Consider the following 14,750-nt stretch of genomic DNA (forward strand, 5'->3'; position numbering starts at 1 on the left):
CTGTCGAGCATTGTGGCCATGCTATGTTGGCGCTGGAATGTGTGGTGACAATTGCAGGCTGCCCCCAGCACCTTCTCGGGTGTGTTGCTTACATAAACAAAGCAATTTACTGTATGTTTCGATGTACACGTGATAAATAAATTTGAATGATGAATCTTGATAGTACACTGCATTCAGCACTAAAATAATAGATAATAATTCCTAAAATTCACAAGCCTACAGTCAAGATTACAAATCCAAAAGAGATGAATTAATACCATAAAACACCACTTCAGAGTAATGTGCCGCTTAGATACAGTTGTTTAAAGCAGTCACATGATTGCCCACGTATATTAAATTAGAATATGAATTTATAGAGCATTTATTGTTAGATTATTTGATACCATAAAATGCAACATTAAAATAGCAATGGCTCATTCAATCCCTCAATCTTGTACCACCAATCAATTACATAAAAACTAATATATATCCAAAGTCAAATGTCCCTGCCTTTCCTCTATATCCCATGAAACCATTACATTGCAAAAAGCATTCAACTCAGAAATAATAAATTCATTGCCTTAGCATCCTGGAGCTATGGTCAATTACATATTTTTCCCCCACGTAGGCAAAGGTATTAGGATTGCAAGACGCACACCTCCTGCTGGGAGAAGTCAGAGGAAGACCATGAGACAGTATACAAAGCTGGGCAGCCAATACAAGGACTCCCATTACAGTGCAGTTAATGGAAGTACCAAGCATTCTGCAGAGACTTCAACAGAGATAATCAACGTAGTTCTAGGCAGTTACAGCTTTGATACTAGAGTCCTATATAGAGCATTAGTGAAGCTAGTGAAAGCAGGAAAAAAAGTTTGATTGTAGTACGTTGGTCTGTGTAAGCAAGTGATCTTGAAGATAATGTTGCTTCTATGAATGATATATTCACTATTTTTACATCAGTGTTAGCAGTTCAGAACATTACATATTTTAAAATAATGTAAGTACATAAAGAAATAACAGCAGAGAATAATTTCCAAGGTTGTAAATTTACACACAGACTCATTTGCAACTATTTTGAACACTCTATTTAAAGTGGACACTGAAGAAATCAAAAGCCATAAGGATTGGAAGATACATCAAAGTTGCTGGTGAACGCAGCAGGCCAGTCAGCATCTCTAGGAAGAGGTACCGTCGACGTTTTGGGCCGAGACCCTCCGTCAGGACGAAGACCCCTGAAACGTCGACTGTACCTCTTCCTAGAGATGCTGCCTGGCCTGCTGCGTTCACCAGCAACTTTGATGTGTGTTGCTTGAATTTCCAGCATCTGCAGAATTCCTCGTGTTTGCGAGGATTGGAAGATTACAGTTGAGAGGGATAGTAAATCAGCCAAGATGCAATGGCAGAGTAGTCTCGATGGGCCAAATGGCTCAATTCTGCTCCTGGGTCTTATGAAAACAGCCATGAATTGTCAAATGTCAGAGCAAACTCAAAACAACTATCTCTGCTTCTATTTAATTTGTTCTTAAATAGTAGTACTTTTAATTGACTGTTGTGGACCAACATTCTATGTGGAGAAGTTTGAAAGAACCTCTCTTGTGAATGGCTTTGATCTCTTCCCAGTAAATTCCATGTGAAATTGATTAAATCATACAATTACAGTACATTGGACATGTAATATTTTTATGAATTCAGCATTAAAGGCAAAAATCAAATTTCAAAGTTTGCGGTAATTTCACCTTTAGCTGTTAATAGACCAGATTCTTCAATAACCATACAAAAATTGTAGGAAATATGATTAAATAATTCCAGAGTAAAATTGACTGCAAAGGTTTTACTTTCGTCTGCACAGTCATCAAAGCAGATATTAGTAGTTTAATAGGATTGTTAAAATACTCAGTAAATATGCATGCTACATAGAAATGGTAACTGGAAAGTCAGATCGAAATAGCTTGAGTCCCACATAGGGATATTTTACAATAAATACACACTCACTGGCCACTTTATTAGATACACCTGGTCATTAATGCAAATATCTATTAGCCAAGTGGTAGCAACTCAAGGCAAAAAAGTATGCAGACATGGTCTAGAGCAGGGGTTCCGAACATGGGGTCTATGGAACCCTCGGTTTATGGTAGGGGCCCATGCCATAAGAAATATTGCGAGCCTCTGGTCTAGAGTTTCAGTTGTCATTCAGACCAAACATCAGAAAGGGGAAGAAATATGATCCAAGTGACTGACAGTGGAATGATTGTTGGTCCCACACAAGGTGGTTTGGGTATCTCAGAAACTGCTGATATCCCAGTATTTTCACACACACAAGTCTCTAAAGTTTATTGAGAATGGTGCGAGAAACAAAAACATCCAGTAAGCAGCAGTTCTGTAGGCAAAAAGGCCTTACTAATGAGAGGGATTAGAGGAGAATGGCCAGACTGGTTCAAGTTGACACAAAGGCGACAGTAACTCAAGTAACTGTGCATTACAACAGCGGTGTGCAGAAGAGCACCTCTGAATGCACCAACATGTGAAACGTTGAAGTCGACGGGCCACAGCAGCAGAAGTCCACACCAGGTTCCACTCCTGTTCCTAATAAAGAGGCCACTGAGTGTATTGTTGTAGTTTCATCAATCAGCCAGTCGGTGGCAGCACTTAGTTAGAAAACTGCAATCAGAGCTTCACAGATATGGAATGCACTAATACAAAATTTACGGAATTGGGTATATTAAACTCCCATATAAAGCCAAACAATGCTACTTTATCTAGCAATTTACAGCTCACTTTTTTTTTGTTTCCTTTTACACAAATCAACAGTATTTACTTAAATTGAATTTGTCACCTCTTCAGTACAAACCTGTACAGGAAACTATAAAAAAAAGCAAATTTCCTTATAGGTTTATCACTCCAACAACCATACAAATACCTATGGGATCAACTATAACCAGATGCATAAAAATTTGTGGATACTTTCAACAACACCCCTGGACTCAGTGGTTCTCTGTAGCATTGTTGTTAAGAAGAACCTGTCAGGAAAACCATGTTCTGCCAAAATCCCATCATGTGTGTCACTTAGGAGGAAAAAAATCTAAATCTCCTTTGCCATGTTTCAAAGCATTTTAATACATCGTAAATACAGAAACATAGAAAACCTACAGCACAATACAGGCCCTTCGGCCCACAAAATTGTGCCGAACATGTCCCTACCTGAGAAATTACGAGGCTTACCCACAGCCCTCTATTTTTCTAAGCTCCATGTACCTATCCAAAAGTCTCTTAAAAGACACTATTGTATCTGTCTCCACCACCGTGCTGGCAGCCCATTCCACGCACTCACCACTCTCTGCGTAAAAAACTTACCCCTGACATCTCCTCTGTACCTACTCCCCAGCACCTTAAACCTGTGTCCTCTTGTGGCAACCATTTCAGCCCTGGGAAAAAGCCTCTGACTATCCACGCGATCAATACCTCTCATCATCTTTTACTCCAAATATACTCCATTTTTTAAAAATGAAGCATTTAACACTTCTTGATTTCCTAGATTACCCAAATGCAGAACATCACAGTGCACAGAGGGTGGGTTTTAATAAAACCTGTAGTGATTAGGATTTGTGTTACACTTTAAGCATGTTGACAACATCTGCTGGATATATTACAATCAAGAGGTCAAGTAATGCTAAGGAGACACAAGAGAATGCAGATGGTGGAATTGGGGTAACAATGTGCTGAGGATCTCAGTAGGTCGTGCAGTGTTGGTGGGAGGAAAATTGTCGATGTTTCGGGTTGAAGTCCTACATCAGTACGGCTGCCACGTACATCAATCCATAAACAGCAATAGATCAACGTTCATTTTGACATGAAGAGAGGCACGGCTGGTAAAACCACTGTTCAGAGCTCCACAGACCCAGATTCAATATCACCTCAGGTGCTGTCTGTGTGGAGTTTGCACATTCTCGCCATGCCTGAGTGAAATAGTCAACGTTTCGGGCCAAGACCATCCATAGGTGCTACCTGATTTGTAAAAGGCAAGAATAGGATTTGCATTCGTGGGGTCTCATTTGTGTGTGTGTTGCTCAAGATTTCTACAATTTGCAGAACCCCTCATTTTTGTAGTAATTGGCCACTGCATGCAATTAAGTGGGAGAATCTGGAGGGGTGTGATAGAGACATCAGAGGGGTGGGGAGCAATGAGATTAAAGTAGGATTAGTGTAAATGGGGGATGTACAGTTAATGCAGACACAATGAGCCAAAGGATCTACTTCTGCCCTGTAGGACTCTATGACGAGGATAGAATATTTATGAAACCTTTGAAAATTAAACTACTTCTCAACATCTATGCTACTCTGAACACAAATAAATACACCGAATTTGAACAAAGACACGAGGAAATCTGCAGATGCTGGAAATTCAAGCAATACACACAAAAAATGATGGTGAACGCAGCAAGCCAGGCGGCATCTATAGGAAGAGGTACAGTCGACGTTTCGGGCTGGGACCCTTCGTCAGAACTAACTGAAAGAACAGATAGTAAGAGATTTGAAAGTGGGAGTGAAAGTGGGAGGGAAAGGGGGAGATCCAAAATGATAGGAGAAGACAGGAGGGGAGGGATGGATCTAAGAGCTGGAATTTGAACAAAGCTTGTTTACTAAATATTTAGTTAAGAAGAACGACACAGAGGTTATAGTCTGTGTTGATATATTACCTCAGTCTGAGGTAATGTCAATACAGATTATAACCTCTAATCCGAGATTTGATTGTCAGCCCTTTAACACTGCAAATTGAGCCAGATATCCTGCCCAACTTGATATCCTGACTCAGTTTGTAAAACATTCATCAGAATTAGTGTTCAAGAACTGACAATCTACTCTAAAATCAGAGGTTATAATCTGTGTTGACATTAGTAGATTATTACATCTATAAGCAAGTTAAGTAAGAGGTTTTTGCAGATGGTTCAGATAACATTTAAGCACTCTACTTTTCTTAAAAACAGCGAGTTTCACCTAGTGAACAAAATTCCACAATCAACCATCATGATTAAACACAAGTTTGACTGTCCATTGCCACACGTATAGCTGTTGCATTTGGGTTGAATAACTAGTTGCAACTGGTAACAATGCAAAGCTGTGAGATATTCTTAACATATCCTCTCCAAGACCTGTTAACCAAGACTTGAGTTCTAATATTTCTTTATTTGACTTTGCACTTCTGTAACAAACCTTAGGATGCTTTTCTACATTACCAAAACAAAAGAAGTACAAATTATTACTGCAGTTAATGAGCTGAGTTCCATAATGAAGCAAGGCTTTGGCTGGATAGGAAGGGATGGTGGGACTGAGGAGGGACATAAAGAGATCTGCATTGCTCCATCACTAGCTACTGTGCTTTATTGCCTTGGCCCTTAATCCCTTCGGAATTACCTTCCTAAACCTTGCCTGACACACACGCACACACAGACACACATAGGGTCCATCTGCATTTCTGTCTGCCTGTCCACAAATCTGTGCATCTGCAAGTCTGGGTGATAGTTGCATTCTGTTGTTCAATATGATACTTATCAGATTTGTGTTTGTTGGTTTGTTAAATGCCTTTCACTATTTCATTGAACAGAAATAGGCTGGAGCCAGCAGCTCTGAAAGGAACAGCTGACATTTATCCATTTAGATGGGCAAGTCTGGGATATCTCCTGCCACCCTTCCAAATGAACTCCTGACCTACATGATAGATTTGGGGTGATGCATCCATAATTAGCTCTCACTGCTGCCTTATTTTGCAGAGATTCTCCACACTTACACTGTGGAGATCATCTTTCAAATCCCTCATCAAATCGGATCTGGCACAGGATCCAAACCCCTGACGATTTCAATAGAATTAATGGGTGTAAAATGAGTGACAAAGGGGGAGGCAAGTTCCTTGTTTTTCTTAATTTATATTCCTTCAGTTTAATTGTTTCTTCTTATGAATATATTTATGAAAGCTTATTTTTAATGTTTATCAATTTACCTCAATTTTAATATCTTCAAATATTTCACAATGTCAAATATACTTAAAAACTAACAAATTACCCTCATCGCCTTGACAACCTGCAATAATGGAAACTAGGTTTAGCCGTCTGATAAATCCTTAAGAGCCTTTCAGAGACCAGGCTTCCAAGAGTGTGCAGTTGGAGGCCCTCTGCAGACATCCCACCTCTCCCGGAAGATCCGGGAGTCTCCAGCATATCAATAGTGGCTCCCTGATGCCTGGAAATTATATACAATATCCCGGAAATAGATTTTTTTGAGAGGGAGAGGGAGAGCGAGCATCCTGATTGGTCTCCCTTCGTGCTAAGAGTGGTCCCCAACCACTGGGCTGTGAGGAAACAATATGATTTGGCGATATGAAACGATATGAGTCATTTGCACCTTTCCTCATTCCCTGTCACGCACTGTTGAACTTGAACGCACGCGAGGTCATTACCCGCGCGTCATCCATGTCAGCGCGGGAAGGAGATCAACTCCTCGAGCTTGTAAATGACGGCAGGCTGAAAAGTTTGTTTGACATAACATCTCTGCTGGCATTCTGGATCAAAGTCAAGGCTAAATATCCTGAGATAGCCACGAAAGCACTGAAAACATTGCTTCCATTCCAACATCATATCGCTGCGAAGCAGAGTTTTCTGCAATGAATGCAACGAAAACTAAATTGCGGAATAGACTGGACATAAGGAACCCCCTTCGAGTATCGCTGTCTCCCCTCACCCCGCGATGGGACCGTCTTGTTGCAGGAAAACAAGCCCAGGGCTCCCACTGATTCAGCGATTTGGTGTGTTGCAATGATTTTATATGTTCATACCGGGAAAATATGCGCTGTGTGTTTAATATCCAAACGTTACATAAAATGTTATGATACTATTGACTTATCACCTATATTCCGGTCGTGATTAACACCCCCCACCCCCCGGTCCGCAAGAATATTGTCAATATTAAACCAGTCTGCGGTGCAAAAAAAGGTTGGGGACCCCTGCTAAGTAGACCTATCAGTTTTCTCTGTGGGCGGGCTTTACAGTCGACCTCAAAAATAATGAAGTGTTGCTCGCTGCACTGTTTGCAACAGTGACTTTTCTATTGCCCATGGTGGGTTAAAATGTAAAAGACATGTTGAGGTGAGTTTAACAGGTGTCATTACAGCATAGCTAATGTTATTTAAACTAGCTGGCTGGCTGCTGAGGAGCTACTCTATTGATGTCCTACATGATGAGGCCAAACTCCCTGTAGACTAGCTTAAAGTTGTAATAGAGTAAACATGATAATATAAGCACATATTTTAATGTCACATTTGCTGCATATACCCAACTTGGTTTACAGATTAGACAAAATCACTAAACAAAGTATTACATACACCCTTGGAGGTCGACGGGCGGCGGGTGGGGGGATATGGTGTTGCGGGGGGGGGGGGGTGCTACCTCCCTGAAATGGTGGTGATACCTCCCTGAAATGAGTTTTTGCAGGGTGGGATGTCTGCCTCTGTTGCACAAGCCACAAAGCTGGAGCCCATGATACAGTTCGGGCTTTCTGCATTAAGATCAGTTAAACACAGAAAAAAGGGAGAGCATGGCTAAAGAATGAATATGCCTGCAAGATCCTGCATTTTGCTGTTGTTTGCTCCAGATGAGCAGAAAATTATCCAAATCACGAAAAAGGTTCTTCAAATTCCTAATGTAATGGCTTCTCTGTAATGTTAATGAATGTAATGGCTTCTCCGTAATGTCAACCGCTGAGGTAATGATTTCTCTGTAGCAGAAACGTGGGTTATGATTAGAGATAACGGGACTTCGGAATTCAGTGGCTATCCTATGGGAGAAATGTTATTCTTTCTTGTGTGTCTGGGAGCCGGGGTTTTCACGGGTTTTTTTGTCAAGGAGAGAGGAAGAGGAAGAACGAGAGTGGGCAAACCTGAGGGTTACAGCATTTTTTATTACTCATTATTATTACTTCAAGAACTTAGATGGGGACATCAAAATAATGTAACAGTTAGCACGACGTTATGACAGCTCGGGCATCAGAATCCAGAGTTCAATTCTGGCATTGTTAGTAAGGAGTTTGTATATTCTCCCCATAACCATGTGGATTTACCCCGTGAGTTCCAGTTTCCTCCCACATTCCAATGACAGACCGGTGATGGTTAATTAGTCACTGTAAATTGTACTGTGATTAGGCTAGGGTTAAATTAGTGGGTTGCTGGTGGTGCAGCTCGTTGGGCTGGAAAGGCCTGTTCCATATGGCATCTTGAAATGAAATAAAATAAATAGATAAAGTGGCATTAATAGTTCACAGATCCTAATATAATAAAACTATACCATCGCTATTAATAGATCTTCAAACTATACAATGCTGTTCAGTTCATTTGAAGTTTGCTATGAATTACCAAGCTGGAAGCAATTTTCTTTTACTATCATTCATTAATACAGAATACACCCAGAGGCAACTGGAATGAAGTCAGGTATCGCAGGAAATTGGACTTTATGGTTACTGAGAGCACTGAATTCCCACTAAAGTATAAACAGTGCAAATAGAAAAAGAACCACATAATTTCATCCAGCAGTCCACAGTTAACAAACCTGCCATGAAGTCAACCAAATGGTGACAGCATCTTTTCAGAAGAAAAGTTAACCTTGTGCAAAATTATAATACAGTATAACTGCACTATGGATGCTCCCAAGCCTGGCTGTGAAAGGAGGAGGATTGGGCATGGTGCCAGAAACCCCATCTCGTAAAAACTCAGCGCTACAAAAATGCCAAGAGAAGCTCTGGAGCCCTTGTCCCTGAGAGAGGGAGGATCTTCAAAGAGAGGGCCAGGACAGAAGACTCTGATGAGATGCTGTCAGCATCTATGGCCCAGTAGAGTTGATGGGATTAAGAAGAAGGAGAAGAAATAATAATATATAATTTTTATTATGGAATATATGTTGTTATTATTTGTTAATTTATTTGTAGTAAAATTACTTTGTGGTGTGTGAGAGTTATATGTATTGTGTTGTACACTTTGGTCCAGAGGAACATTGTTTTGTTTGTCAGTATACATTTGAATGATAATAAACTTGAACATTCTCACATCAACACTTTAAAAAGAACAGATTAGCATGATCGGTGTACAGCTGATTATCCAGATAAAATCCTGGGGGTTAATTCACAATCATATTTGGCATTCAGCAAAATTCTCTCATGAGACTCTAGTTTCACTTCCTCCTGTGAGAATATATAGTGAGAATCTGAATTGTTTAAATGTGCTAATTTCTGCTGCAAAACTGCTCATACAGAACAAGATCTGGATTTGGACCGTCTGTGGATGCAAACTGAACAACTGTCATAAAGAATATACGATATCCAAATGAACTGGTGCTTATAGATTAGATATATATCAGAAAGCACAAATATAAATATTCAGCAATTTGATGTACGTTTCAATGAAACCTCGTCAATCTGATATATTAACTCTGCTACCCTCTTCATTAATGCTGCCTGATTTGCTGAACACACCCAGCATACTTAGTTTTTATTTTAAATCTATACAAGTATTTGACAGACAAGCAGATCTAATCCTACATAGGTAATATAAACAGAAATAAGTTTTAGATGCCTTTATAAGTAACAGTCTACAAGACAACCTGCCTTCTTAGAAAGTATGGAATGCACTCAGAAGGAAATTAAGATGCATGCACATTTTTTGAATACCGTCATGGCTTAATTGAGGATAATGTCCAAACAGCACATAAGCAGTAAATATTAGAACATAGATCATTACAACACAGTACAGTATAGGCCCTTCAGTCTGTGCCAGCCTTTTAACCTAATCTAAGATCAAACTAACCCTTCCCTTCAACATTGTCCTCCATATTTCAATAATCAATGTGCCAATCCAAGAGTTTTCTGTATGCCGCCAAGGTATCTGCCTCTACCACCACCCCTGGCAGGTTCCATGCACCCACCACTCCCTGTGTAAAGAACTTGCCTCTGACATTTACCCATACTTTTCTCCAATCACCTTAAAATTATGTCCCCTTGTATTAGTCAGTTCCGCCCTGGGGAAAAGACTCTGGCTGTCCACTTATCATTTTGTAGTACACCCTTATCAAGTCACCTCGGATTGTCCTTCGACCCAAATAGAAAAGCCTTAGCTTACTCAACCTATCTTCATAAGACATGCTCTCTAATCCAAATAGCATCCTGGTAAATCTCTTCTGCTTAGAAGCTCCTTAAAACTTCCAAACCTTCTTATAATGAGTTGACCAGAACTGAACACAATATTCCAAGTGTGGCCTAACCAAGGAATAAGAAGAAAGCCCTTATCTCCGAGTGGAATCAACGGGACGCCTTTTTTTTTAGCAGGCTTTCTTATTTTTACAAGGCCGAGTTGCTAGCTCGACGCTCAACCCAGCACAGATGGAAAGCGTGCAAGGGAGCCGGCTGGATTCGAACTCGGGAGCCTTTGCTCCGAAGTCCGGCGCTTATGCCACTACGCCACCAGCCAGCCACCTAACCAAGGATATTATAGAAAAAATTAGAGATCTTTACACTGCAAAAGTTGGAGCCGTGGTTAAGCTGCTGGCTTAACATCCAAGGATCTGGTACTGAGCCAGAGGCACATAGCATCTGCAGTATTTAAATTCAACTAATTAAATAAATATGGAATTAAAAAACCAGCATCAGTGAAGGTGCTGATGAAAGCACCATAATGTCAGAAAACTCCATCTGGTTCCTAATGACCTTTAGACAAAGTAAACAACCATTCTCTTCTATCTGGCCAAATGTGAACCTGCCCGGATCCATAACAAAATGGCTGAATTTTAACAGCTCTGTTAACCATTCAGACGCAATTAGGGATGGGTAACAAAAAGGTTGGTGTCACCAATTAACTTAAAACAATGTTCCCCAGTTAATAACCACTCTGATTTTATTTTGTTTAAAAAATGGGCAGTTCCATCTTTAATTAACTCAGTTGGTTAACTTCTGATTTTTTTCTTCAATTTAAGAAACTCTTACGCACATGGTTGATAGATGGAGGGCTATGTAGGAGAGATTGGTTAGGTTAGTCTTAAAAGTAGGTTAAAAAGGTCAGCACCAAATCGTGGACTGAAGGACCTGTATAATGTTGTTCTATGCATTCTATTCAAAGAATACAACGTCACAAAGCTATTCAGATCCATTCTATATTATGAGAATAGTTTTATTCAATGTTATATCTGTCAAAAAAAAATCAGTTTGACTTGGAGGTTCCTATGTGTTGGAACACAAACTATGACACCTTACTTCTATTACTTGCAAATTAAAATATCACAAGTCAGTATATTTCATAGTGAGTATTAAATATGACACATTGTGATCCAAATTTAAAGAAAGATGCATTAAAAGTCAGATTGCTGTTGCTGGAGTTCATCACAGAAGAGCAAGGCTCTTCCTTGCCATGCATTCTATAGTAAGAAAGCTTTTCTCCAAGATGGAATATTAAAGTAGACAGCTTCTCAATACTTCGTCGTTGTGTGTGATTTTGCAATACATTTTCTTGCACTAAAATTAAGTTATTTAAACAATTGTTGTTTGTCAGTCTTTGTTATTTATAGTTTTGCATAAATTCTATTGTATTTCTCTATTTTCCTGAAAATGCCTGCACAAATCTCAAGGTAGTGTATGGTGACACATGTACTTTGATAACAAATTTACTTTGAAGTCATACTGGGGTATTTGAAAGTCAAGTGAACGAAGTATTTTCCCATGCTTGGAGACAAAATAGGACAATAAATAAGACTTTCTCATCAGAATCAGATTTAATCACCAGCATAAGTCATGAAATTTGTTGACTTTATGGCAGCAGCACAATGCCATTCATTTATTAAGGCATCCATTAGTCTTGCGAGACCATGGATCTACGTCTGGAAAGTCTTCACTCTCCAGGGCGTAGGCCTGGGCAAGGTTATATGGAAAACCAGCAGTTGCCCATGTTGCAAGTCTCCCCTCTCCACGACACCAATGTTGTCCAAGGGAAGGGCATTAGGACCCATACAGCTTGGCACCAGTGTCGTTGCAGAGCAATGTGTGGTTAAGTACCTTGCTCAAGGACACAACACATTGCCTCAGCCGGGGCTCGAACTCACGACCTTCAGGTCGCTAGTCCAATGCCTTAACCACTTGGCCACGTGTCCACAATAGATAAATGCAATACATAATAATAGAGGAAAAATAGTGAATTATAGTAAATATATATACACATTAGATAGTTAAATTAAATAAGTAGTGCAAAAATAGAAATAAAAAATGCAGTGAGGTAGTGTTCATGGGTTCAATGCCCATTCAAAAATTGGATGGCAGAGGGGAAGAAGCTATTCCTGAATTATTGAGTGCGTGCCTTCACACTTCTGTATCTCCCTCCCGACGGTAGCAATGAGAACAAGCCATGATATGGATAATGGTAGTCATTAATGATGGACAGCATCTTTTCGAGGCGTCACTCCTTAAAGATGTCGTAGATACTACAGACGCTAGTGCTCATGATGGAGCTAAGTTTACCACTCTCTGCAGCTTACTTCAATCCTGAGTAGTAGCTACCACCTCCACCCCCATACCAGATGGTGATGCAGCCAGTTAGAATGCTTTCCATCGCATAGCTGTAGAAATTTGAGTGTTTTTGGAGACATAGCAAATCTTCTCAAACTACTAATGAAATATAGCCGCTGTCCTGCCTTCTTTGTAGCTGCAACAATGTTGGGTCCATGTTAGACCCTCAGATATATTGATACCCCGGAATTTGAAATTGCTCACTCATTTCACTTCTGATCCCTCTATGAGGACTGCTGTGTTTCCTCATCTTACCTGTTCTGAAGTCCACAATCAGTTCCTTGGTCTTAATGACCCTGAGTATTTTAGAGTACTTTTTTTATTTCTATTTTTGCATTAGTTATTTGATATTTTAGAGTGCAGCTGATAATATCATTTTAAGGTCTGTAAATTTTCTATACATTCTCAACAATTGAAGTGATAGACTCACAACAAGTTGAACAATGTGAAACTATTCAAAACAGTATGTGTTAGCTTATATATGCATATTCTCACCTTTTTTGGTTTCCAGGTCTCAAAGACAGCTTTGAATGCAAATCATTGGCATTAAATATTTCGGTCGCCTTTATTAGTCAAGACATTAAGTTCAAAAGTCCGGAAGTTTTGTCGTAGCTTTATAAAGCTAGCTAGGCCACATCTGCAGTATTACATACAGTTCTGGTCACCCCATTATAGAAGGATGTTGAGGCTTTCGGAAGGGGCAGAAGATCTTTTCCAGGATGTTGCCCGAATTATAACAGGTTGGACAAATTCGGGTGGTTTTCTTGGGAGCAGTACAGGCTGAGGGGAGATCTGAAAGAGGTTTATAAAATTATGAAAGACATAGATAGTGTAGACAGACAATATCTTTGTCCAAGGGTGAAAATGCCTAATACCAGAGGGCATGCACTGAGGGTGAGAGGAAGTAATTTCAAAGGAGATGTGAGGGGGAAATTTTTTTTACACACACAGCGTGGTTGGGTGTTTGGAATGCAATGTCTGGGGTGATGGTAGAGGCAGAAATATTAGAGATTTTTAAGAGATGTTTAGATAGGAACATGAATGTGAGGAAAATAGGAGGACATGAACATGGAGGTTAGTTTAATTAACTTTTTTTTGGCGTGTGCGTGCATGTGCGTCTGTGTGCGTGTTCGATGTTGGCGGGAAGATGTCTTTTTCACGCCTTTACAAGGCGCGGAGCGAGCGAGAGAGAGGCTGTGTGGGCGCCACTCCTCACACAGACATTTCGCAGTATTTTTCCCTTTAATTTACGAGGTCGAGTTGCGATCTCGACACTCAACCTGGCACGGATGGAAAGCGTACTTGGGAGCGGACCCAACTGGGTTCGAACCTGGGAACCTCTGTTCCAGAGTCCAGCGCTGATGTCATTGCGCCACCAGCCGGTCCGCAATTACAATTTTAATTGGTTCAGCAAAACATTGTGGGCTGAAGGGCCTGTTCCTGTGCTGTACTGATCTATGTTCTATGTTCGGGGCAGCTTCCACAAAATCTCTTTTGTTCTAACTCATCCTTATTCAGCTTTTCATTGATACTTCTAAACATCTGGAAACACATTACAAAATATAGTACATAATTTTGTGCTATCAAAATTAAAAGGAAGGAGAAAAAATGCTGCATTCACAAGTTGAAAGTTAATCACATGAGGAACTTACCTGATAGCTACAGAATTGGAATGCAATCCTTTACAAATGGATACTCCACAATTTATAATTATTTATCATTCATTACATTATGGGAAAGGGGGGGGAACAATTTTTGTTGAATATAAAAAATAAAATTAATAAGATGCAAAAACTTTCATCGTAACAAACACAAAGTGTTGGAGGAACTCAGCGAGTCAGGCAGCATCTATGGAAAGCAATAAAGAGCCGATGTTTAGGGCAGAGACCCTTCATCAGGCCCAATCAATCAATTTTACCCATCTCAACCAATTCAGATGAACCACTTCTAATCAGTCAGAATGGAAGTCTTTGTTAAGAAAGCTAACTTTGTGTATTCAGCACGTTAAACCTCCTTTCCCTAAATCAGTTTCTGTATCCCATCTTTGTATTCGAAATAAAGCTAGGATTTCTTGGATTTAGTTGATATTGGCACAAACATCTCAAACAAAACACTGTTCATTTTCATTTTGAAGCTGCAAGACTTCAAAATGACACCAATTTTCAAAACAGACTTTCCTCCATGAGCTCATT

The 14,750-nt window shown here is 39.9% G+C and overlaps 1 protein-coding gene across 4 annotated transcripts in view; it reads right to left on the minus strand.

The window, feature by feature from the left end:
• Positions 1-14,750, minus strand: part of rerea (arginine-glutamic acid dipeptide (RE) repeats a) — a 659,533-nt gene that overhangs the window by 311,674 nt on the left and 333,109 nt on the right. The gene's annotated exons all lie outside the window — the stretch shown is intronic.

The sequence above is a fragment of the Mobula hypostoma genome, chromosome 25, assembly GCF_963921235.1.
Source record: "Mobula hypostoma chromosome 25, sMobHyp1.1, whole genome shotgun sequence".
In the NCBI taxonomy this organism is placed as follows: Eukaryota; Metazoa; Chordata; class Chondrichthyes; order Myliobatiformes; family Myliobatidae; genus Mobula; species Mobula hypostoma.